Genomic DNA, 25,391 nt, shown 5'->3' on the forward strand with positions numbered 1-25,391 from the left:
TTTCTGAAAGGAAACATGGACCAATCAAGGCTGCCTCCCTCAGACTTTGGAAAAATGAAAAATCTGAGGAGAATTATCAATGCTAGCTAGCTTTCAGTTGAGTAACCACTAACCGATAAGGATCCTCTCCATTTCATGTGAAATGGAGAAGAGCTTGTTCATGGCTCAGATCTTTTAGTATTCTTAGTAGCATCATCAAAATAATTTTTTAGCTATTTTGGTGAGCTAATTTGATGAAAATCCTGAAAAATCACTCTCAGCAACCTTACCATTTTAACCAAAAAAATTTGATGACTGAAATTACTAATCAAATTAGATGAGGCATTTTCACTCAACAACCTACTCATCAAATTTTGTTTCACCTTTCTCTCTCACATGATCAGCACAGTTTTTTCCTTTTTTCTCTCATTTTCTTCTCCCATCTCCCATCTCTCACACGATAATGTCCTTATTTCATAGATATGAAGAATTTTTTGAAAAAAGATTATATAGAAAAAGAATAAATAAATATGAAAAAAAAATTGTTTAAATAGAATAGTGATAATAAATAGTTAAAATTGTGAGGCTGCTGGGAGAATTTTAAAAAAATGGCTCATCAGAATAGAAAAAAGTGATTTTTAGCTATTTTGGTGAGTAAAATTTGATGAGGCTACTATGAATGCTCTAAGGGTGAGAAATTGCCAAGTCCTTAGAACAAACAGCCCTATAAAAAAAAAAAACCCACTGCCTGTCAATTTCTTCCATCCCTTCCTTTCCATCCATTTCTTCCATTTTTCCTTCTTCCACCTAAACCCTCCTCCCTCTCCCCAAGTTCAGCCTCCGCCATCGACAGCCAACCTAACCCACCGACACCACCATCAGAAGACGAGAAATAGAGAAAACTCAATTGATTTGGAGACGTGCTCCGTGTTTTCTCTCCAATGATATCTCATGGTCTTGAGCCTATTGCACACGTTTTCCCTAGCGTATTAAGGCTTGTGCTGGACTACGTACCGGCCGTGAAAGCCGGGCAATAGGTTCATGGCATTGCATCAGTATCTGGGTTTGATTCGGATTCGTTTGTCCAATCCTCATTGTTCCATATGTTAGAGATGCCCACAAGTTGTTTAGTAAAATTACTCAACAGAATGTGGTTTTATGGATTAATACAAATTAATATTAATTAAATAAAAATTATAAATTTCTGGCACATGAATTTGAAACTCCTGCTCATGAATTTGAAACTCACTGGCGCATGGGCATGCGCCAGGGAGTGCAAGCCCTCCTTGGCGCATGCCCATGCGCCAGTGCAAAGTGCAAGCGCCAGAGGGTGCAACAATGCGCCAGGAATTATTTCCTGGCGCTTGTTGGTTCATTCCTGGCAATAATTCTTGTGCCAAGAAGTTCTGGCATATATCACATATGCCAGTAACTATACATTTTCAGACCAGCAATTGTGGTAGATGCAACTGCCAGGAATCAAATGTCAGGAACTTGTTTCCTGGCATTTATTGATGCATTCCTGGCATTTAAAAAATGCCAAGAATGGACATTTTTTTTTTGTAGTGGGGAGTGCTTTCATTTCTGGTTAATCTAGACGTGGATGTATAGATCGAGATGCCCAAACTATTAGAGGAAATAAAAAGAAAATCCAAATCTGTGTGCCAGTTGTAGACGGTGGAGAGGATCAGGATCCGGATCCTTGAGTAACATCATATATCAATAAACTTACACCACATGTGCGTTCCATGCATTAATAATTAATAGATCGAGCATCAATCAATTAATTAAGTTTACAAGTCGTCCATAAAAAAATAATTGTACCATGACTTTAATTGACTTTGAGGTCGTCTACGATGATCTCTTTATCACTCTCAAACCAAAACCACAATTACTTACTCCCTTCTTTCCTCACTCCTTTCATCTCTCTCTCTCCAAATTCCTTCGGCCACCATTTTTGGGTGGGTAGCTGAAGGTATTTTGCTTGCCAAAATGAAGAAGTTCCTTGTTCCAAGATTAATTCTCCTTGCTTCCACTCTCTCCTTTTGCTTCGCAGCCGCTAGATTGCCCGATGCTGAAGGTATATTTATTTGTTATCTGAATAAATCATGGTGATCGATTCAATTAATTCATGTATTTTCATCGGGAAAACGTGCAAATTTTGATGGGTTGATTAGCCTTTGAATTTCCTTTTCCACTTGACAATTAGCTTGCTTAATTAATGTAGCGCTGATTTGATCACTTGTGTTGATTTTCTAACTTTTGCAGTGCAAGCTTTACGAGACATAGCGAAGAGTTTAGGGAAGACGGACTGGAATTTCGACGTAGATCCATGCAGTGGATGGCCTCACTTAAACGAAACTAATAATATTACCTGCAGTATTGGCTGCTCCAAAGGAACTGATGAGTGCCACGTTATCATGATGTACGTCAGATCTCTCTTGTATATACACATACGCATCATCCACCGACATATATATGTTTCACTGAGATTGTTTTTTACACACATTTTTCGTACGTATATATCTCATCTACATCTTTAATGAAAATGTATAACTAATAATGGGAAATATTTACAAAAAATAGTACTCCACTTCCATTAATTTTGAACGAAAATACACTTTAAAATATCACCCATTTGATATATATTTGTATTTCAAAGTTTGAAAAGTGACCCTAATATTTTAAAAACTATATATTTAACAGTAATGCCTAGTATTTTTTGTTATTTTTGTATTTTTGGCAAAATTTATGACATTTTTAAATATAAACTGTCCAAAATGTACTTTCTTTTTTTTTTAGAGGGATAAAGATGGTTGCCATTTATTAAAACTAATCAGCACCATAGCTTGAAATTAACATTTAAACAATTAGAATTAGAGGTTAATTAAGCTGCAATGCTAAACATAAAACCTACCTCGAATTACATATTTTTTTAAATAAAAATGAAGTCGGCTCTCCCAATTGCATTTTATCATGGAAAAAATGTAAAATTTGTCTATGTAATTTATCTAATTTACAATTAGTTCCTTCTAGTATCAAAATGAACTCAAAAATTCTTGGAGTATGCCAAAAAATAAAACAATTTATTCCCTACACTCAAATTTTGTCTACCGATCACTTAAAAGATTTTGTTAGCATGTCACACTATCGAAAATTTGTTAAATAAGTGAACAAAATTTAATTGAGACTATCTATTTTATTTAAAATTGAGACTATCTTTGTCCCTTCAAATTAGAGCTCCAAACCAATTTAAAACTGTTGCAGAAAGTATATTTATTGACTTGAGAAAGCAAGCTGGTCAAGGCCGGCCACTAAATTGTGAGACCGCATGTGAGTCTTCTGATTAATGTAGAAATAAAGATAAAAGAAAGAAAGAAAAATAATAGTGGGTCCGTAGTCTAAACGGGACAATTGTGAGATCCATGTGCTGTAGAATTTGTTATTTCTCGTCTCATGGCTGACAACTTAGACCATCTCGGACTACTTTAATTTATAGACTGCCATATTTGAAAAGATTAAAAAGTTTGGAATTACATGTATATTACTAACAAAATATAAAAAATATGATTCTGCATCTTAAAAAGTTTAGAATTACGTGTATATTATTTCGATTAGCTTTGACGTGTGATAATATCGAAAATTTGTTAAATAAGTGAACAGAATTTAATTATAAAGTATAAATTATTTTTTTAATATCTTAAAGACTTCTAAATTTATTTCGATAAAAAAAAGTTAATTAATTAGTGAATCCAACAGTTTTGCAATTGTTTTCCTTTTATCTTTAACTTTGGCCGTCCAAAAAGTTAATTAATGAGTGCTGACAAATGACGATCACATCTTTTAGTGCATTAACACTTCTAGATTGTCAAATCGTAGGTGGGGACAATGTATATTAAATGGGGGTCGATGGCCACGTTTTTTTTTTTCTTTTTTTTCTTTTTTATCATTTACTCTGCCCAGGAAAAAAAAAAAATTAAAACATTTTTAATAGCGTAATTAAATTTTATTAACAAAAATAGTTAAAAATTATTTTTCTCTATTTTAACTATCAACTTTTTTTAAAGCACTCACAACAGTCTCACATTTTTAACTATTCACTATCACTATTTTATTTAAATAATATTTTTCAAAATGAAAATTGTATGTGATACATGAGATAAAAAATAAAAAAAAAAGAAGAGAATTTTAGAAGTTTTTTATAGATTTGGTGAGTGAACAGTGCTCACTATTATTGGTGAGCCACATTTTTTCACCAAATTGGTGAGACCGCTAAAAAGTTATTTTGAACACTTTCATCAAATTTACTCATCAAAATAACCAAAAAATTATTTTGACGAGACTATTAAGAATTTTCTGATTAACTCTCTGTCCTAACCCATTTCGTTGGCATTAACTAATGCATAAAAATTGTAGAGAAATGATCTCTACACTCATTTCTCACAACAGCCTCACAACAAGCTGATGTGGTTGGTAATATTTTATTATTTTTTTACAAAAACAAAACAAAACAAAACAAAAAAATAAATAAAATATTACCAGCCACGTCAGCTTGTTGTGGGGCTGTTGTTAGAAATGAGTGTAGGGATCATTTCTCAAAATTGTATTGGGTTATGGAGTATCGAGTTATTTTCACGTCATCATCAATATTTCTCTTTTCATTATACTGTTGTTTAGACTTTGTTGTATACAGTTTTTTTATGGACTAATACTATACACATAGAGACGGAGCTAGGGTGGCAGTATATGTAGGTCAAGGCCCAAGTTTGTTTGAAAAAAATAATTTAACAATGTATAATTTGATTTTCAACTTATTTAGTCCCTTATTATTATAATTTTTTTTTTCTTATTTTTAAGAAAAGAAATTATAATAATAAGGGACTAAATAAGTTGAAAATCAAATTATAAATGTCTGTGTAAATGTATGTGTATATGTGTTTCTCATTAAAGAAATAAATTTATCTGGTTCTTAAATTAACCTTTTAGATTTTATTATCAAACAAACTTTAAAAAATATTTTGAGAATTATTTTCAAAAGTTTCAGCCAAACACCAAAAAAATCAAGAATTTCGTTGAAAATGTTTTCTGTCTAAAATATTTTCCATCAAAAAAGCTTTTAGATTGAAAGAAATGTAGCCTTCTATATATTCTTATTCTTAGTCTTAGCCAAACTACTTAATCTAGATCAGGTTAATTAGATTGATTGCATGGAATGGAATAATTACATTCATTTCTCATATTATGATTCAATTTTTTTTTTTTCTAAAAAAAAAAGGGAAAAAAAAAAATTAGGCACACACTTGCATTCATGATACTTTTTAGTTGTATTTCACAGAGAAAAGCACTCACCACTGGGTGAAAATAAACTGAAAAAATAATTTGATTAGAAAAAAGTTGCAATTTGTATTAGATTTCTCCTCTTTGAAGGGGAACGGTACAATTTGATTAGAAAGAAGTTCTTTAGGTTGCTTTAGCCTTTTACCCATGATTTATTGTCATATATGTATTCATATGTATATATATTGAGAAATTTACGCCCGGTAACTAAAAAACCCCACTCTCTATTGGATGTACAGAATTCTCAAAGCACAAAGTCTCCCCGGCACACTCCCACCAAATTTGACTGGGTTGCCTTTCCTCCAACGAATGTAACTACTTCACCTTCTTGTACTCATAACAGAGAAGCATAGATGCTGCATGTAGTTTCTTTCATCGACCGACTTTCCTGTGGACTCATTTCGCTATTTCCCTCTTATGTCAGTGACCTCACCCGCAACTATCTTAACGGTACAATCCCTCCGGGATGGGGTGCTTCCAAGAAGCTGGACGACATGTACTCTCCCTCTCTCTTTCTCTCTCTCTCTCTCTCTCTCTCTCTCTCTCTATATATATATATATATATATATATATATTTATTTATTCATATGTTTGTGTTCTCGAACCAATTCTTTGATGAAGGATAATTTTAATTACGTAAGGGTCTTATTGCAGTTCCCTTCTTGGAAACCGGTTAACGGGTTCTATCCCCAAAGAGCTTGGAAACATCAAAACTCTCAAAAGCTTGTGAGTTTTGCTCGCCCATTTGTTTCTATTTGTGAATTTTTTATTTTAGAGGTCTGATATAAAGGAATTCGGTTTTATTATTTGTAGTACGGTAGAGTTCAATCAGCTTTCAGGAAATCTTCCTCCAGAGCTTGGCAATCTATCCTCCATAGAAAGATTGTAAGACAATTTTGATTACAAGAATCTTTTCTCTTTTTATTTGGTGTGAGAAATGCTTGGATTGGCTTTCCTATAGAAAGATGTTGAATCCTGATGCTGATATCTCAATTGGTTTTCTCTTACTTACGTGTTGTTGTTGTTGTTGATGATAATGTTGTTATAGTCTCCTCAGCTCCAATAATTTTGCTGGGGAGCTGCCTGATTCATTTGAAGGGCTGATTACATTGACGGACTTGTAAGCTACTATTTCTTTCTTTCCGTATCAGATTTTTCATATGCTTACAATTAATTACTAATTTTTACATTTTGAGATTACAAATGACATTTCTTACCTTTTTTTTTTTGGTCCATTCAACGTAATGCAGTCGGATCAGCGACAATCAATTTTCTGGAAAGATACCCAAATATATTCAAAATTGGAAAAACCTTACAAAACTGTGAGAACTTTGTTCCTTTTTCTTTTTGTAATTGTGTTTAAGGATTTTGTCGTGATTTTTAATTTTGGTTGTTATGTGTTATCCTCATTAAATCAAAATTTGGCAACAACAGACTGATTCAGGCAAGTGGTTTGAACGGGCCAATTCCTCCTGGCATTGCTTCTTTGGAAAACTTAAAAGACTTGTGAGTATCGATCTTCTATGTCACAGGTATAAATCATTTTCAGATGGAATTACATTTGAATTACTTTATTCTTTGTTCAATTTGATATGCAGGAGAATTAGTGACTTGATTGGATCTGAACAACCTTTTCCACCACTTAATAATCTGACATCATTGAAAATACTGTAAGTTGAATGTTTCAATGACATGATTTTCCAAAGTACCCATCCTTATGGCTACTCAAGTTACAATATCACTGGACCGCTACCTGAATATCTCACGGAAACGACAACGTGGAAAGCCTTGTTAGTATAGTAGCCCCTTTTTCCTCGATTTTCTATTTGCTGATATTTCAAAAATCCTCTTAAAAATGCTTTTATGCTAATTTATGGATAATTCAGTATTCTTGCATTAATTACTTTTCTTTTCCTTGTGTTGATTGACCTAAACCGACTTAGGTGGCATTCTTGATATGAAAAATAGCACTCCATGCAATACCTGTTCGGACCAGGCTCCATACCACAACAATTTTTCACTTGGAGACTGGTCCGCAACGGCCTCCACCTAGGCGGTTAACGGTTATTTTATAGCTGTCGGTTAGCGATTATTATGTTTATAACCGGCGGTTTGAAAACTACTTTTTAATTTGGGCTATGAGCCGATTTTTGGGTAGGTTTTAATTTTTATTTTTTTTTAAAAAAAAAAATAATAATAATTTTTGGACCTTTTGGTACAAAATTAACAAATCTAAATACAAATCCTAATTCCAAAATATCTAATTGGTGGATCTCTGAGTTACCAAAGATGTTACGTTTTTTAATTTGGTAAATACTCTTTTAGGTTCAACCAATTTTCATAAATATGATGGCGTTTTAAAATAGGATGCTTTGGTAGATTTTCACTTTTGTATCAAGAAAAGGATTTCTGACAGACTAAAGTTCTTTTGGAAGTTTCAGCTTTTTTTTTTTATGCAATGTTCTTTTAGATGCACATCAGAGAATCAAACTGTGCTTGATGAATTTATACATACAAATATTTGTTAGCCCCTTTAAAATTAGGGATAAATACCCCATTGGTACCTGAGTTTTACGTGTTTTTAAATTTAGTACCTCAGTTTTGTTTTGTATCATAGGTGGTACCTGAATTAAGGGTAAAAACCCATTTGGTACCTCTGTTAGATTTTCCGTCCGAATTTTAACGGCTCGCCACGTGTCAACCGCTGATGTTGACACGTGGCACTACATAAAAAAAATTAAAAATTAAAAATTGAAATCTTTAGAAAATGATTAAAAATAATAAAATTAAAAAAAAAAAAGAAAAAAAGAAGAGGGGTGGCTGAGCCACCCCCTTGGCCACCATGGGGGTGCCCGGCCACCCCCATTTTGGCCAAGGAGGTGGCCCAGCCACCCCCTTGGCCGGTCTGGCCGGTCTGGGGTGGCCGAACCATCCCATAGGGGGTGGTTCGGCCACCCCACAGTTGAAAAAAAAAAAAAAAAAAAAAAAAAAATTTTTTTGAAGGGTTTTGGCCCTAGGGGGTGGCCGAACCACCCCCGTGGCCCTAGGGGGTGGTTCGGCCACCCCCAAGGGTCAACCCTCAATTTTTTTTTGAAGGGTTTTGGCCCTAGGGGGTGGGGGTGGCCGAACCACCCCCGTGACCCTAGGGGGTGGTTCGGCCACCCCCAAGGGCCAAAACCCATCCAAAAAGAAATTGAGGGTTTGCCCTTGGGGTGGCCGAACCACCCCCATGGGCCACGGGGGTGGTTCGGCCACCCCAGTCCGGCCACCCCAGTCCGGCCTGTATGGGGGTGGCCGAACCACCCCCGTGGCCCTAGAGGGTGGTTCGGCCACCCCCAAGGGCAAACCCTCAATTTTTTTTTGATGGGTTTTGGCCCTAGGGGGTGGTTCGAAAACCCTTCAAAACAATTTTTTTTTTTTTTTTCAACTGTGGGATGGCCAAACCACCCCCTATGGGGTGGTTCGGCCACCCCAGACCGGCCAAGAGGGTGGCTCAGCCACCCCTCTTCTTTTTTCTTTTTTTAATTTTCTTTTTTAAAATTTTATTATTTTTAATCATTTTCTAAAGATTTTAATTTTTAATTTTTAATTTTTTTTTATGTAGTGCCACGTGTCAACCTCAGCGGTTGACACGTGGCGAGTCGTTAAAATTTGGACGGAAAATCTAACAGAGGTACCAAATGGGTTTTTACCCTTAATTCAGGTACCACCTATGATACAAAACAAAACTGAGGTACTAAATTTAAAAACACGTAAAACTCAGGTACCAATGGGGTATTTATCCCATAAAATTATCATAGAATCAACAATAGGAAATCTTTAAGATGCTGAAATCTTTAAGGTTTACATGCATAATAAAACACAACATTCATGATAGTGTCAAAAAAAAGCATAGATGAATACATGGAAACCAACAGAGGTCCTTACCATATATAGGCCGATTCCATTGCACATCCTAAACTCAAACAAACAGAAGGAGAACACGCAAACTAAAAAAGGAATGTGATTGGAGAACCTCTATTTCGATTCAAGAGTGAGGGACGAGAGGTTGCGCCGCTGTTGATGCCTGTGAGAGACTAAGAGGAGACGAGAGTTGACAGCCACATTGTGCCCAGTTGCCCAACTGCGATCCTTCACCGCGAGAATTGAGAAGTGAAAAGACAAGTGTTTTAGGTTTTCAAAAGATTGAAAGTCGAAACATCATATTAGGTTTTAGACTTTTAGTGTTTTAGGTTTAAAATCAGTAATGATACGGCGTTGTTTTGGTATTTTTAATACCAAAACAACACCATATCAACTGTGTAGTCATAAGGCTGTACAAAATTTTAATATATATATATATATATTACAAGGGTAGGCGGTTAGCGGTTACTAACTGCCTCTGCCTAGGCGGTTAACGGTTATTTATAACTGCTTTCGAAAGCAGTTACGCAGTTAGTGGTTAGCAGTTACGAAGCGTTTAAAACCACCTCGTTTGTACAGGCCTAATGCTTCTTGTAGTGTTTTGTTCCATAGGCTTTTTGTAGGACAATGGTTTGATAAATATACAACGCAACCAATAGCTTCCGCCCAAAATGCTTTAAGCATTCTCTTTGTCTTCAACATGCTTCGAGCCATATTGAGAATTGCCCTATTCTTTCTTTCAACAACACCATTTTGTTGTGGCGATCTAGGAACCATTAAAGGACGAAGTATTCCATTTGCTTCACAAAATTCTTTAAATTTATTAGATATGAATTTACCTCCTCTATCGGATCTCAATGATTTAATACAATAATCACTTTGTTTTTCTACAAAGACTTTGAATTTTTTGAAAACTTCAAACATTTGATATTTTTCCTTTCAAAAAATATACCCAAGCTTTTCGACTAAAGTCATCAACGAAAGGGAGGAAGTAACGGTTTTTTCCAAATGAAGATGCCTTAATTGGTCCACAAACATCCGCATGAACAAGTTGAAGCGGCTCATTTGCTCTTGTAGTAAATTTTTTTGGAAAGCTTTTTTGAAATTGTTTGCCGATAAGACATCCTTCGCAAAGTTGATTCGGTTGATTAATGAAAGGCAAGCCATTCACCATCTATTTTTGTGCCAACAATTTTAATCCGCCAAAATTTTCATCTCCAAACCTCAAATGCCAAAGCCAAGATGGATCTTTCAAACAAGTCTCGAGACATTTAGCTACATCCATTTGAATATTTAATAAAAACATTCTATTGCTTGTCATGGTAACTTTGGCTATCAATTTCTTCTTGTCATCTCTTAGTAAAAGACTATGATTTTTCATATGAATTTCAAAGTCTTTTTCCAAGAGTTGTCCGAAACTCAAAATATTACTTTTCATACTTGGAACAAAATAAACATTTGTAATAAATTGATGTTCTCCATTTTTCAAGTAAATTAAGACTATACCTTTCCCTTTTATTGAAACTTTAGACAAGTCTCCAAAAGTAACATTCCTGCTCATCGATTCATCATGCACCACAAACTTGTTTTTGTCTCTACACATATGGTTGCTTGCTGCATATCAAGATATCAAGAGTTCTTCTATCCTCTTTCTTCTCCTTTATAAGCTAGCAACAAAGTGGGCCCCGCTTCATCATTTTCATTATAATTAACTTTCTCTTCAACATTGTTAGTGTGGCTTCTACACTCCTAAGCATAATGACCATATTTTTGGCAATTATAACATTTAACTTGAGATTTGTCATACCTTCTTCCATATTGCTTTAAATTATTTCCTCTTCCTCGTCTTCTTGATGCTTGACCTCTCTCTCTTCGTAATTGAAACTATTACATCCGCCTCTTCCTATTCCTCTACCACAGCCACGACCTCATCCACGTCCACGTCCTTGTCCTCTTTGACTCATTTCTTGTTCTTCTTCCTTATCTTTGAAACAGATCTTTGTAGCTAGAACTTGTTCCAATGGATCTTCTTTCTTCTTGTTGAGCCTTTCTTCATGGGCTTGAAGAGATCCCATGAGTTGATCAATACTCATGGTTTCTAAATCTTTTGACTCTTCAATAGCGACAACGATATAGCCAAATCTTTGTTGCAAGGAACGAAGGATCCAATGACTCGAACATCCTCCAATCTTTCTTCATATCTCTGCATTTGATTTACTATGGCCAACACCCTTGAAAAATAATCCGCGATCGACTCGGATTCTTTCATTTGCAAAACTTCAAATTCACCTCTTAATGTTTGAAGGCAAACTTTCTTCACTTTATCAACTCCTTGGTAAGAGTTTTGGAGACTCTCCCATGCTTGCTTAGAGGTAGTTGCATTCGCCACCTTCTCGAACATAGCCTCATCCAAACATTGATAAATAAGGGTGAGAGCTTGTTAATCCTTCTTTCGAAGTTTCTTCAAAGCCTCTTTTTTATTAGGACTCAAATGAGCTTCGTCACTAGGCTCATCGTATCATTTTTCTACAATCTCCCAAGTATCTTGCGATTTAGGAAATGCCTTCACACGAATGCACCAATTATCAAAATTGTTTTTGGAAAGGTGAGGGAATTGAAATGGAAAGGTTGAATTGGCCATTTCTCTAGGATCAATAAGCTGTGCTCTAATACCAATTTGTTGGAAATTGGAAACCACACACACACACTAAGAGAGAGAATGAAAAGGAAGAGAGAAAATAAATTGATAGAGAACTTTATATTATTTTATTCAACTTAATTAAAAATAACTTGCTTACATGGATATTTATAAGATATAAATGACCTTTCTAACTTTTTCACGTTAACTTCATTCATTTACATCTCATATAACTCCCATGTAACTCCTATGTAAAATAACTCTTGAAAACCCAAAAGACACAACCTCTTCAAGTCACTTGGTAACTTACAAGAATAATAAAAGACTCAAATAAATATTATTAAAATGAAGTTTATTATTCAACAAGGGAACTTATGCTAACAAAGAAAAAAATTGTCCCACTAGAAATGAGTTAACAACTTATTTAATTGACAAGAAAAGAGATGGGTAGCTTAATGGGCTGCCACAATCAAGCATGAATGATATACCAGGAAAATTTATATTTTATAAGATTTTAAACAAAAACCAAAACTATGACCTCCCTTTCCCACCCACTTGCAACTTAAACCAAGGCCCAGGATTTGAAAATGATTTTTAAAAGATTTAAGAATTCCCACTAAATTAGCATTGTTTTGACTTTGTTTATGACATTCATATATAAAAATGACTGTCTTTTCTTGTTTTGACAACTTCAATATGTTGTTTGTTTGTAATATTTTTCAGGAAAGAATTGGTATTTTAGGGTGTTATTTGTTTTCTAATTCATTTAATTATAACTTTTCCTGCAGAGATCTCAGCTTTAACAAACTAAATGGAGATATTCCACGCAACTTTTCCAATCTACAAATTTCAGATTACATGTATGCATTTTAAATTGTATGTATATTTTCAAATTACAGAACCATTTTTGTATAGATGAGAGATAGTGTGATCATTACCACATTACTGGGGATGAAGAAGGAAAAGTTTAATGGCCTGATCTATTAGGCAATCTCCAATTGGATTAACTGGATGACTCCTAGATTCTGGCCTTAAACGACCTCAAGTATAAAATCAGGAAAAAAATAATTTATTCTTTTAGCATCAAAGTTAAACTCAAACAAACTTTGGGCCCCAAAAAGAATTATCTAGGGTGAAGTAAGTGAATGGCTTGTAAAATATAACGTGGCACTAATGTGGCTTAAATACACCAAGTCAGATTTTAGTTATAAGGGTTCTGTAAAAAGTTTGAAGTACGTATTTTCATTGGATGTATATATCATCCATATGGGTAATTGAGTGCTGAAAATGTATTCTGTTAAATGCATACCCAGTCGTGTGAATGCTAAAGGCTAAAATAGAAAATATAAGTCCTTTCATGTCATTGAAATTATAGGTTTCCTTTAGTTAAATACTGAATGTTGACAACCATAGAAGGATTTTTCAAATTTACTTCCTAGTTAAAGTTGTTCCTCTTTCAAAGGAAAGATGTAGCTAACTTAACACTCCATTCCATGTAATTTATCATTGTTAATATGAAATCATCCAAAGCATAAATATTCATTTAGCCATTTAGCCATCGGATGAGTTTTAACAAGATCTTATTTGTAATGCACAAACTACTTAATGATACTAAATTGTTCATATTGATTTTGTTTAGGTATTTAACTGGCAACTTGCTAACTGGACCTGTTGAGATGCTGACCAAATTAAAGGCCAGCGTGTAAGCTTCTCGTCCAAATTCTATATATTCAATTTGTTAACCAAACATTTTGACGTATTTTTTTATCCTAATCACTATATGGTATTTCATTAATAATGATAATTGTGCCTGTATCTAAACAAAATGTATCTTTGTATGACCTCAGTAATATGTAGTTACTTGCGTGCTTTGCTAGCACTTCCTCCATTTGATTGGTCTGAATGTCAAAATGTGAATTTCTTTCTTACAAGTTTTAATCATGTCCATTTAATTAATTATGAAAATGAAGGATTGAAAGCATATCAGATAAAAGAAATTTATTTCTTACAAGTTTTAATCATGTCCATGAATTTCTACTCCTGAAAGTTTCCCAACTGTTTCTACTCTCCTAGATTTTACTTCCCGAGGCTTTTTCTAAATATGTCAAAAATGGCATCCCAACTTCAAAAACAAGATCCAAAGAATATGAATTTTCATTGGCATCCACTATTCTGGTATTTGTTTATGGGAATGTTAGCAACATATTTGCTTAGCTTATGATGATTGATTAGCAGCTAATCCCCTTATGAGTGGTGAAAAGAGCTTGTCGTTTTTCTACTTAAGTTGAGTTTAAAGTGTAATCTCTTGGATTGTATAGAATGAAGTATGAGAACAATTAATTTTTAATATTATCGTCTCTTCCAAGTATATAATGTACTATGATGTATATTAAATTTTTCTGGTCATGCTACATTGTGGAAGATAATGAATTATGTTTGCTTCTTTTGAGTGTAGTGATCTTTCATATAACAAATTTACGGTTGGAGGATCAAGTTGTCAACCTAATCTGTAAGACTTCATTCTAATTAAGCTTGTTTGTCTGAATGCAAGAGCTCATGGGCATACTCACCAAACTTTTCTCTGTTAATTTCTGCAGGAACTTGTTTGCAAACTCTTTGATTGGCAATAACTCGTAAGTAGCAACTTCATCTATCAAAAATATGTATCACAAAATTTTCTGATATTAACTTTCTTGTGTATTGCCTTGATATGAGTAAACATAAATCCACTTTTGATATTAATAATAACTTGTTTTGGACCTTGAATGTTCCAACAGTGGCCTGGATTCGTGTTTGGGAAGCTTTGTTTGTCCTGATCAAAGTAAGTTGAAATGCCATATATCTCGTCAAGATTGTTATATTCAATAGTGTACCAACTCATCCTTTCCTCTCCCCACTCCTCTCTCAATTAAAAGTATTGAATAGATTTTCTTCCTTTTCTTTTTTGATGAATATGAATTCTATAACGTCTACTTGTTTAGTTGTTACTAATTTGTTGTTGCTTTTATCCCAGAATCATACAAGCTTCATATAAATTGCGGTGGAGAAGCAGTACCCATTAATGGAACTACATATGCTCTTGATATTGAATCAGGTGGACCTTCAAAATTCTACAAGTCGAGTTCACAATACTGGGCATTTAGCAGCACTGGTCATTTCTTGGATAATAATGATGAGACTGACATTTATACTGTGCAAAATTCATCCAAACTCTTTATGACCAACCCTCAACTATACACAAGTGCACGCCTTTCTCCTCTCTCTCTTAGTTATTATGCTTTTTGTATGAGAAATGGAAATTACATAGTAAACCTCTATTTTGCGGAGATAGTGTTCATTGATGACAAAACATATAAAAGCTTGGGAAGGCGTATATTTGATATTTACATTCAGGTAATTATTACTATATACTTCCACTTTCATCAACCAATTTGTAGTTACTCAAGTAGTTGTTAGCATGACATAAATGGATTATTATATTGTAGGGAAAGCTGGTATGGAAGGATTTCAACATTGTAAAAGAGGCTGGTGGAATTGGGAGGGAATTCATTACAAATTTTACTGCTGTCGTGACTAATAATACCTTGGAGATCCGTTTGTACTGGGCTGGGAAGGGGACAACTGATATCCCAAGAAAATCATACTATGGTCCTCTTATTTCAGCTATTTCTGCGGTTGATCCTGGTAGGTTTTATGTTTTATGAGTTCACGCTAACTTTCAATGGTTTGAAAGTGAACCATTCTCATACTTGCTTATATTTTAGGATGTAAATTTGTCTCTATTTATTTGGGAATGTTTAAGAAAGCATGATGCTAATTATATTTCACTAATTACCTTAAAGTATTTGATTTGAACCTTTTAATTTCTTTATGGTATCATAGATCAATGTATTTGTCTTTTTTGTCCACATTTTGTGATTTTATTTTATATTTTTTCAGTTTGATGTGTACTAGTTCACGAAATGATATTAAAAAATCATATTGATGAATAAGAGAATGAAATCCTTTTTCTTGTTTATTTTCATTGTAACTCTTATGTTTTTTTTCTTCAAACAGATTATATATTAGAAAATGGAACTGGTATATCTTTGGCTGCAACGGTCGGGATTGTCGTTGCTGGAGCTTTTGTTATATTTTTGGTTCTAGGTATCCTCTGGTGGAAATGCTGTCTTGGACAAAAATCTAAGATGGAACAAGGTATTTGCAAGGCAATTAAAATTGTTATTAGATAAATAAATATTTATCTCTCATATGTTCTTTGGATTCTTTTTTCCGTTTAATTTTTTTTTTTCCCCATGTGTGGTTTTTATTTTTTTATTTTTTAAATTTTTTGAATCGTTCCTCGTGTATGTATATGTTTAAACACGCAATAGGTGCATATATACACTTGAAGGATGAAATAAATTCCTAATATATATATATATATATAGAAGGTAATATATATCAAACTATTTACCAACCCCTAATTAATTCTTTCTAGTGGAAACAGCTAATTTACAACAGGCTTTAAAATGTCTCAAACTATGTGGAATGTCAAGAATTTTGCAAATTTCTTAGACATGCTTCCGTATCTAACTTGGCATCTCCCTCAGATTTAAAGGGTTTGAACTTGCAAACGGGTACATTCACCTTAAGGCAAATCAAAGCTGCCACAAACAACTTTGATGCTGCAAATAAAATTGGGGAAGGTGGTTTTGGTTCCGTTTATAAGGTATTTGCAAAATAAATTTTTTCTTTTCATTGAATGTTTCTTATTGTAGTTCTTCCTCTTTTTGACGTGTTCCTTACTCATTTATGACAAAAGTTTATGTTTCCCAAATGCAGGGCCTTCTGTCAGATGGCACCAGAATTGCAGTCAAACAGCTTTCTTCCAAATCAAAGCAAGGAAATCGTGAGTTTGTGAATGAGATAGGCATGATTTCTGCTTTGCAACACCCTCATCTTGTTAAGCTCTATGGATGCTGTATTGAAGGAAATCAATTGTTGCTAGTATACGAATACATGGAAAATAATAGTCTCGCTCGTGTTTTGTTTGGTAAACTTTTACCTTCATGAACTTGATTGTTTTTGTTGTGGATTTTTTGTCATTGGTGTGCCCATCATATTTTGTTTTTTTTTTTTTTTTTTTTTAATTTGATTGATTAAAGGGCCAGAAGAATATGGGTTGAAATTGGATTGGGCAATGAGACAAAAGATTTGTGTTGGTATAGCAAGAGGTTTGGCCTTTCTCCATGAAGAATCGAGACTGAAGATTGTTCATAGAGACATCAAGGCTACTAATGTCTTGCTTGATAAAAATCTCAACCCGAAGATATCTGACTTTGGTTTGGCCAAGCTTGATGAAGAGGATAATACACACATAAGCACCCGAGTTGCTGGAACTTAGTGAGTTACTTTGTATTAATTTAATCTCACAAAGTTTTGTATTATCTTTTTTCTTGTTTTCATGTGATACCAGTAGACTAAAAGAAAGAGAAAACAAAAAGAAAATTGAAAATAGAGGAATTGTTAGTAAAGTTAAATAGTACCAAAAAAATTACAGCTTGAGAAATTTCATTGTTTGAATTGTTTAACAAGCTAACTTGATTACTTCATGGTATTGATTTTTGTTTACCCATGCCACTAAGACCAAAAAAAAAAACGAAAAAAAAAAAAGAAACAAAAAAAAAAAGGAGAAGAAAAAGAAGGCACATATAGAAACTATTGCTCTTAATATCAGCAATTTTTACAAAATCTTGATGCTGAGAATGCTACCCATTGTTTTGTGATTTGGCAGTGGATATATGGCACCTGAATATGCATTGTGGGGTTATTTAACCGACAAAGCAGATGTTTATAGTTTTGGAATTGTTGCCTTGGAAATCGTCAGTGGGAGGACCAACACTAGTTACCGGGCCAAGGAGGCCTCTTTCCAACTTCTTGATTGGGTATTTTGAACCTCTTTCTTTCTTGCATTTATTTCTTTTAAACTCTTGGTTAATTTTTATTCTCCTTGTGTTTGTTAATCTTAAAAAGTAGATTAGGGAATTGTCTCATGATGAATATCCAGTTGTCATATTTGTAGAGCAAGAAAGTTGACAAGGTTTCTGACCATTAGCATGTTGTTGCTAATTAGACTTGTCTAAGAAATTTTCTCAGCGTCTTAATTTCTTGCCCAATCCATAGTCTTTTTCCAAGTTTAAGGCTAAAATTTTTTTACACTGCTCCTATCTCCCTATTTTCAGGCACTTCTTTTAAAAGAGAAAGAAAGTTTATTGGAACTAGTGGATCCAAGGTTGGGCACAAACTACAAGAAAGAAGAGGTCATGGTGATGATCAATGTGGGTCTCCTATGCGCCAATGCTTCAGCAGCAGTTAGGCCTACCATGTTTGCAGTGGTGAGCATGCTTGAGGGCGACATTGTTGTTCCAGGGTTGGTTTCAGATCCAAGTGTCTCAAATAATGAAATGAAAGAGGCAATGTGGGAGCAATATCAACAAAGTAAACAACAGAATAGGAGTGGGAGCCAGCCAGAGAGTATCTCAATGGATGGCCCATGGACTACTTCTACCTCTGCCGCTGATCTATATCCAGTCAATTTGGATTCTGATTACTGGGAGAAAAGAGCTTTGAGAAGTTGAAGGAGCTCCATGTCTAAGTTTGGTTGTCAATATAAATCTTAACTTGCAAAGGTTTGTGGTATATTTTTCATTTTTATTTTACAAGTTCTCTCGGATTACCCTTGTGAAAGAAGGAGGCATGATTACATGGATCAAACTCATTATGTGCCATTATTATTATTATAGGATAATATTTTAGTTTCACAAAACTCCTAGCCACATAGGCATCATTATTTGTGTGTGATTTTGTCTTGTGCAGTGTTTTCATTCAAATCCTATTATGGAAATGACAATTAACATGCATTAAAATTGTTTGAAAAAATATATATATTTTTTGAAAATCAACCCTAGCTGCACAATTAGGGGTAATTTTGTCCAAATCAAAATAGACGTGCTATATACATCCTCTCCTTGTCTTTCTCTATCCTCTCACTTTTTCAAAATTACTATTGAATATGTCGGGTTTATGTGTGGGTACAGGTCCCACTAAAGGTGAAAATGCGGGCAGTTAATAACCATTCACATTCGCTATCTACACCTAACCGCTATCTGCTATCTGTGTATACGGATGTGGAAAGCAGTTTTAGGGTATGCAGATGCGGTTATTAGCCTCATCCGCATTTCTTTTATATATAATATATATAATATATATTTAATTAAACTCACTACGTACAATTTTGTCGTTTTGAATTTGGTAAGTTAGGATCTTAAGGTTTTTTTTTTTTTTTTTTTTTTTTTTTTTTTTTTTTTTTTTTTTTTTTTTTTTTTTTCTTCCCCTTCGGGTAATCGAAATCCTGATTACACTATGAGATAGACCCTCTATAGTTGATAATCATTAATTGTGTAACAAGTGCAATATTAATTTATGGAAAAACTACATTTAAGCCCCCAAACTACCAGTCGCTTCTTAAGTACCCTCTAAACTACCAACCCTTGCACTATGGCCCCACAAACTACCAAATAGTGCCAAAAACACTCATTTTGTCGAAATATTCCTATAATACTATTGTCACGTGTCATATATTCAATTTAATAAAAAAAAAATTAAAACAATTTAAAATTTAAAATAAAAATAAAATTTATTAAAAAAATAGTTAAAAAAAATTGAAAAAAAAAAAAAATGAAGGGTGGCTCCCTTGGTGAAAATTGGGGTGGCTTAAGCCACCTCTTCATATATATATATATATATAGTTTTTGTTTAATATTTTTATTATTTTCAAATTGTTTTAATTTTTTTTTTCTAAATTGAATATATGACATGTGGCAAGGATATTATAGGAATATTTTGACAAAAGAGATCTTTTTGGTACTATTTGATAGTTTGGGGGTCATAGTGCAAGCGTTGGTAATTTAGGGTGCTATTTAAAAAAGGCTGGTAGTTTAGAGAGCTTAAATATAGTTTTTCCTTAATTTATTTAAGCTTGCATATAGTAATAGTTGCATTATTTAATATTGTATATAGATTTAGATAGTAATCCAAAACGTTCATTACATCATATGCAGATAACGGATAATAACCGCATTTAATAACTGAAATAAATGCCAGTATGTAGATACCAAAAAGTGATAACCGCATTATGCGGATGCGAATATTGCTAATAACCGCATCCGTATTTTCACCCCTAGGCCCCACCGTTGTAGCTTTTAATCAATCATAATTGCACTAGGACTTATTCTAATCCTTTTTGAGCTAGAGAAGAAAAACCCTAGCTATAGAAACTTCAACATACACTGCCATCTCTATTTTTCATAAAAAAGTTATTGACAATACTTGTTACATTTTTTTAAAAAAAAATTATAGTTGATAAAATCCTAGCTAAGATCGACAATATCATAAAAAGGATTAAGTGAATTAGCCATATTATCAATTGAAAATGAGGTGTTAGAAAAACTTGAACAAACAAGCTTAAATAATAATTATGCATCCCAAAATGTGAGAAGAATGATTTTTAAATAAAAAAAGTATGGAAATTAAAATAAAATACTATTATTTAATTAATATTTAAATATATTTTTAGTATATTTTTATCAAATTACAATCTCGGTTTTAAAAACTATCAAAAGAGAAACACTACAAACAACCAGCATTTTATGTCATTTTTTTTTTGTTCAATTTAAACAAGCGTTATTAATTTGTAAGTTGATTTTGTTTATTTTTAAATAACTTAATTTTTCTGTCCTTTATTTATAAAGGACATAAAGTTTAAAAATATAGTGTCCTTTTGCCATAAAGGACGTGAAATTACTTTATTAAGTCATTTTTTAGAATAAACGACGTCAATTATTGATGTCTTTTATTAAAAAGAAAGTAATTGCATGACCTTTTTAAAATCCTTTCTGTATACAAAGTGAATAATTCACATCGTTTATGTTTGTATAAGCGATGTGAATAAACATAGTGGTTGTATTCACGTCGTTTACACAATTAAAAAGGACATGAATTATTCACATACCTAACTTTTTTTTTAAAAAAAGAAACCTAAAATTTCAAAACTTGCAGGTGTTTTCCAACGACTCAGTACTTCAACGTGCCTAGGTCTGTATTATGAAAATTTTATGATTCTCTCCCCCTCTCTCTCTCTCTCTCTCACACACACACACACACACATTGCATGGGTCAATACAAATTTATCGTTCGTAATAGAGTTGCACTGGAAGGCTCTATTGCATAAGGTTACATTACGGACAAATTATTGACATTTTGTTTGCGGTATCTAGTCACGCCAAACATTCCACAATAGGCCTCCAAGGAACCCTGATGAATCTAGAGGGGCAGTCACTCCTATCAACCTTGATGGAAACACATTGATACAGGCACATCGATATATTCTATTCAACTCCAACAAACTCCTTCAATTTCGCACTTGAGTATCTGTAGCGCCCCAGATTTTAAGACATAAGATTTAATGTCTTAAATTAGATTTAAGACTTAATAATAAGGTAAAAGAATAATATGAATATTTATGAAAATAAATATTCATTTGTTTTTAGAAGCGTTTATAGTTTCAATTTGTTAAAAGCTCAAAACGGACTTTAAATTTTGGAATAATAGAAACCGGGTCAAACGAACTCCGTTTTGAGCGATTCAAAAGCCAGAACGCTTATCTTGAAGTCCTCTAGCTACCCTCCAAATTTCATAATTTTTGGACATTGTTAAGGTTACAAAAACACCCATAAATCATACTACCCTTAACTAGGATGAGAATTCAGATATATATAACATTTGTGGACCCATTTCTATTTCTTAAAGGACCATGTGTAGAACCCTTATTCACGTTCTCTACTCTTTGTGCTTTAGGGAAAGGCTAATGATTAAGGTGACTTGGTGTTCCTCCTTGCTGTTCTTATTTTATTAATAACAAAATGATATTTGATGCTTCTCCTTGCTAGAAAGAGATGTGCATGTGCTGCCATGTTTATTTTGATGCTTGTTGTCTTCAAAACAAGTGGGACACATTCCTTCAATTAAGTGGACAGCAGCTCCTTCACGCATGGCTCCTTCTTTCTACTCATCACACCCCACCATCACAACTCATCACCTAGATGCAGAGAACCCACCCCAGCCATTAGATCATTTCCAACTCAAATGGGTCCAAGCCATTCGAATACTCTATAAAAAGGAGAAGCCCTCTTCAAGTCTCACACTCAATTTCTCTCCTTCCTCTCTGTTTTTCTGCATCTCCCTCAAGCTCTCCCTCTCTATTGTAGCAACAAAATTAAGCTACAAAAGCTTTTCGCCTTCCTTGTCTCTCTTTTAAAACCAGAAACTTTGACTGACTAGAACTGAACCATAACGAACCCGGATTTAGTCGAACCAAAAAGAGAAAGTGTTTGTCTTGAAGTCTTCTATCTATCCTCAAAATTTCACATCAATCAGAGTAGGTTTGACTATCAAAAAATAGGTCGGAGTAAGCTGCCCTCCATTTGGACGGAAATCCTGAATTCAAATAGATAATGAAATGTCTTTTTGGTAAGTTATTAAATAAGACTTTAATTTATTTTATATAGTTTCCAAGTTACTTGTTTTATGAATTGTGTAAAGACCCAATAAGCTTAAGAGATAAAAATAATTAAAATAAAAAGTAATATAAACTACTTTTATATTTCAATGTCCTCATGACTTTTATGAGTTGATCGTATTTATATTTCCTTTTATATTTTATTGTCCTCATGACTTTCATGAGTTGATCGTATTTACTCTTATTGTCCTTATGATATATTTTAATCCTTTAAGTTCATATTTGGTGGTATTGGTCATATAGCATCGTCATCAAATCATGAACCAAGGTTTTAAAATTGTTATAAGTGATCGTCTCAAATATAATGAAGTGATCAATAATAATAAATATAAAGAGATGAGGGTCTATAAACAATGATTAGTTTGATAGATAATTAATATACATATTATTGTGTTGATAGATTTATTGCAAAGCTAAGAGATTGCGGAGAATAACTGTGAGTATTCTTACTCACTGAGAATCATACGTGGTTGTTTTCTGTAATGTTGTGATTTCTACTTTATTTAATTATATGCATAAGAATGGTATATTGCATACTGTTAATAATTCTGATGCAGGGTTAATAACAAGTTGGTTGTCGGGATGACCAATGGACAGGCATACCGCCTATGTGAAAAACAATAATAAGTACAAGTTAGCTGTCGGGATGGTCAATGTGCTAGGCAAGTTATGGCTACTTAATTGACTGTCGGGATGGTCAATGTACTTGGTTGTCGAGATGACCAATGTACTAAGTAAGCTACTTTGACTACTAGTGCGGAAAAGCTAAGAAAACATGGAGAGGAGTTCATGCTCCAATAATTAGCCACTTTAACGAACAGGGATTTAATGGCCCTGGTAAGAGAGGAGCGCAAGAAGAAAATAATTAAGACTGTGCATATAAAACTGTCATTACATCATATTGTTGCATTGTATATTGTTAAATAAATCAGTAATCATCATATTATTGAAAGCAGTGGACTCACTAGGTGTTTTTGTATTATTGTTTCTCTCTGTATTATATATTAATACAGGTTACGAAGAAGTGGAGTATCAGGATTGTCCAGATTTTTAAAGTAGAGTAGCCAATCACGAAGCTTGTAGTTGGCCATGGATTTAGGCTTGGTTACCAACTTCTGAGCTAAGGATATTATGTAGGGATCCACCTTATTGATTTGCTTCAATTCTTCCCATATGCCAAATTGTGGCCCTGAAATGCCATTGAGTCAGCTGGTTGTAGCAGAGAGAAGTATGGGGCTATGGGGCATTCTTAACAATGCGTCAGCTGCTGTATTGGAACGGCTTGGGCGATAGACAATTTTATATTCAAAACCTACCGGTTTGGAGACCCATTTCTGCTGCTCGGGGGTAACTATGCGCTGCTCTAGCAGAAATTTGAGACTTTTCTGGTTAGTTCGGATTTGGAACCTCTGACCTAGCAAATATGGTTGCCATGTTTTGACTGCCTCCATGATCACAAGCATTTCTTTGGAGTATACTGACCACACATTTTTAGAGGGTCTAAGGGCCTTACTTAAGTAAGCAATGGGTCGTCCTTGTTGACTCAATATCACACTGTTCCCATAATCTGAAGCGTCTGTCTCTACAATAAAAATGTTAGAAAAATCTAGTGGAGCTAAGATAGGAGTCGTCACCATAGCTCGCTTTAATTCCTTAAAAGCAGCTTCAGCCTTTGGAGTCCACCCAAAGTTCCCCTTTTTAACCAAATTTGTTAATGGCGCTACGATAAGGCCATGGTTGCGAACAAATTTAAGATAATAGCCTGTAAGGCCAAGGAATCCACGCAGCTCTGTGATAGTTTTTGGTGTCGGCCAGGACTGCATTACTTCAATTTTGTGATTGTCGACTCGTATGCCTTCATGAGAAATTATGTGACCCAAATAATCCACTTCTCGAGCCCCAAATATGCATTTGGAAGGTTTCACGAAAAATTGGTGGTCTTGTAAAATTTCGAACACCCTCCTAAGATGAGCCATATGTTCCTCCCATCCTTTGCTGTAAATCAGTATATCGTCAAAGAAGACTAATACGAATTGACGTAAATATGGCCGAAATACCTCATTCATGGCGGCTTGGAAAGTAGATGGCGCATTGCATAAGCCGAATGGCATTACTACATATTCGTAGTGTCCACTGTGGGTTTGGAAGGCCGTTTTGGGTATGTCATCAGAACAGACGCAGATTTGATTTTATCCAGCCTTTAGATCCAATGTGGTGTAGTGCTCAGCCCCATGCAGCTCATCTAGCATATCGTCCACAGTGGGGATTGGAAATCGGTCGTTGATAGTCACCGCATTGATAGCCAGATAATCTGTGCAGAATCTCCATGACCCGTCCTTCTTTTTAACTAATAGAATTGGTGAAGAAAAAGGGCTTGTGCTTTGTCGAATCAGTCCAATAGTTAGCATCTCTTGAACTTGTCTTTCTATCTCATTTTTTTTTTTTTTTTTTTTTTTGAAAATGAGCATACCGGTAGGGCCTTACATTTACAGGGGTTGTGCCATCCTTCAATGAAATGCGATGGAGGGTTCTTCTAGGAGGTCGTGGTATTGTTGTAGCATGTTATGGATATCCAGGTGGACTAATGAGGACTGGGCTCCTGACATTGCTACTGGAACTAGAGCAAATAACTCTCCTCGCCCAAGCATCTCTCAATCAATGGTCTGAATGTGAATTTCATTAGTGGGGGTCACAGCCTGAGCCCCCAGCAGAATGGTTTGATTGCCCCATTGGAAGCTCATTGTCATCTTTTTCAAACCACACATGACCAGGCCAAGCTTCTCCAACCATTGGATTCCCAAAACCACATCTAAACCATGCAACGGTAGAGAATACAGAGTAGTTGAAAACTGGAATTGCTGTATTGAAATGGGCACATCCTCATACCTTTCCTTGCACTGTAATTTTTCACTATTT

General features: G+C 34.3%; 1 long non-coding RNA gene and 1 pseudogene across 1 annotated transcript; both read left to right on the top strand.

Moving 5' to 3' along the window:
- LOC133874864 (probable leucine-rich repeat receptor-like serine/threonine-protein kinase At3g14840) overlaps positions 1-18,703 on the top strand; it is a 30,948-nt pseudogene extending 12,245 nt beyond the window's left edge.
- Positions 18,704-22,118: 3,415 nt separating this feature from the next.
- Positions 22,119-24,101, top strand: LOC133874712 (uncharacterized). The gene is made up of 3 exons (XR_009901354.1): positions 22,119-22,426; positions 22,876-22,911; positions 23,489-24,101. It is a non-coding gene; the product is annotated as an uncharacterized LOC133874712 (long non-coding RNA).
- Positions 24,102-25,391: the final 1,290 nt, after the last annotated feature.

The sequence above is a fragment of the Alnus glutinosa genome, chromosome 8 (assembly GCF_958979055.1).
Source record: "Alnus glutinosa chromosome 8, dhAlnGlut1.1, whole genome shotgun sequence".
Lineage (NCBI taxonomy): Eukaryota > Viridiplantae > Streptophyta > Magnoliopsida > Fagales > Betulaceae > Alnus > Alnus glutinosa.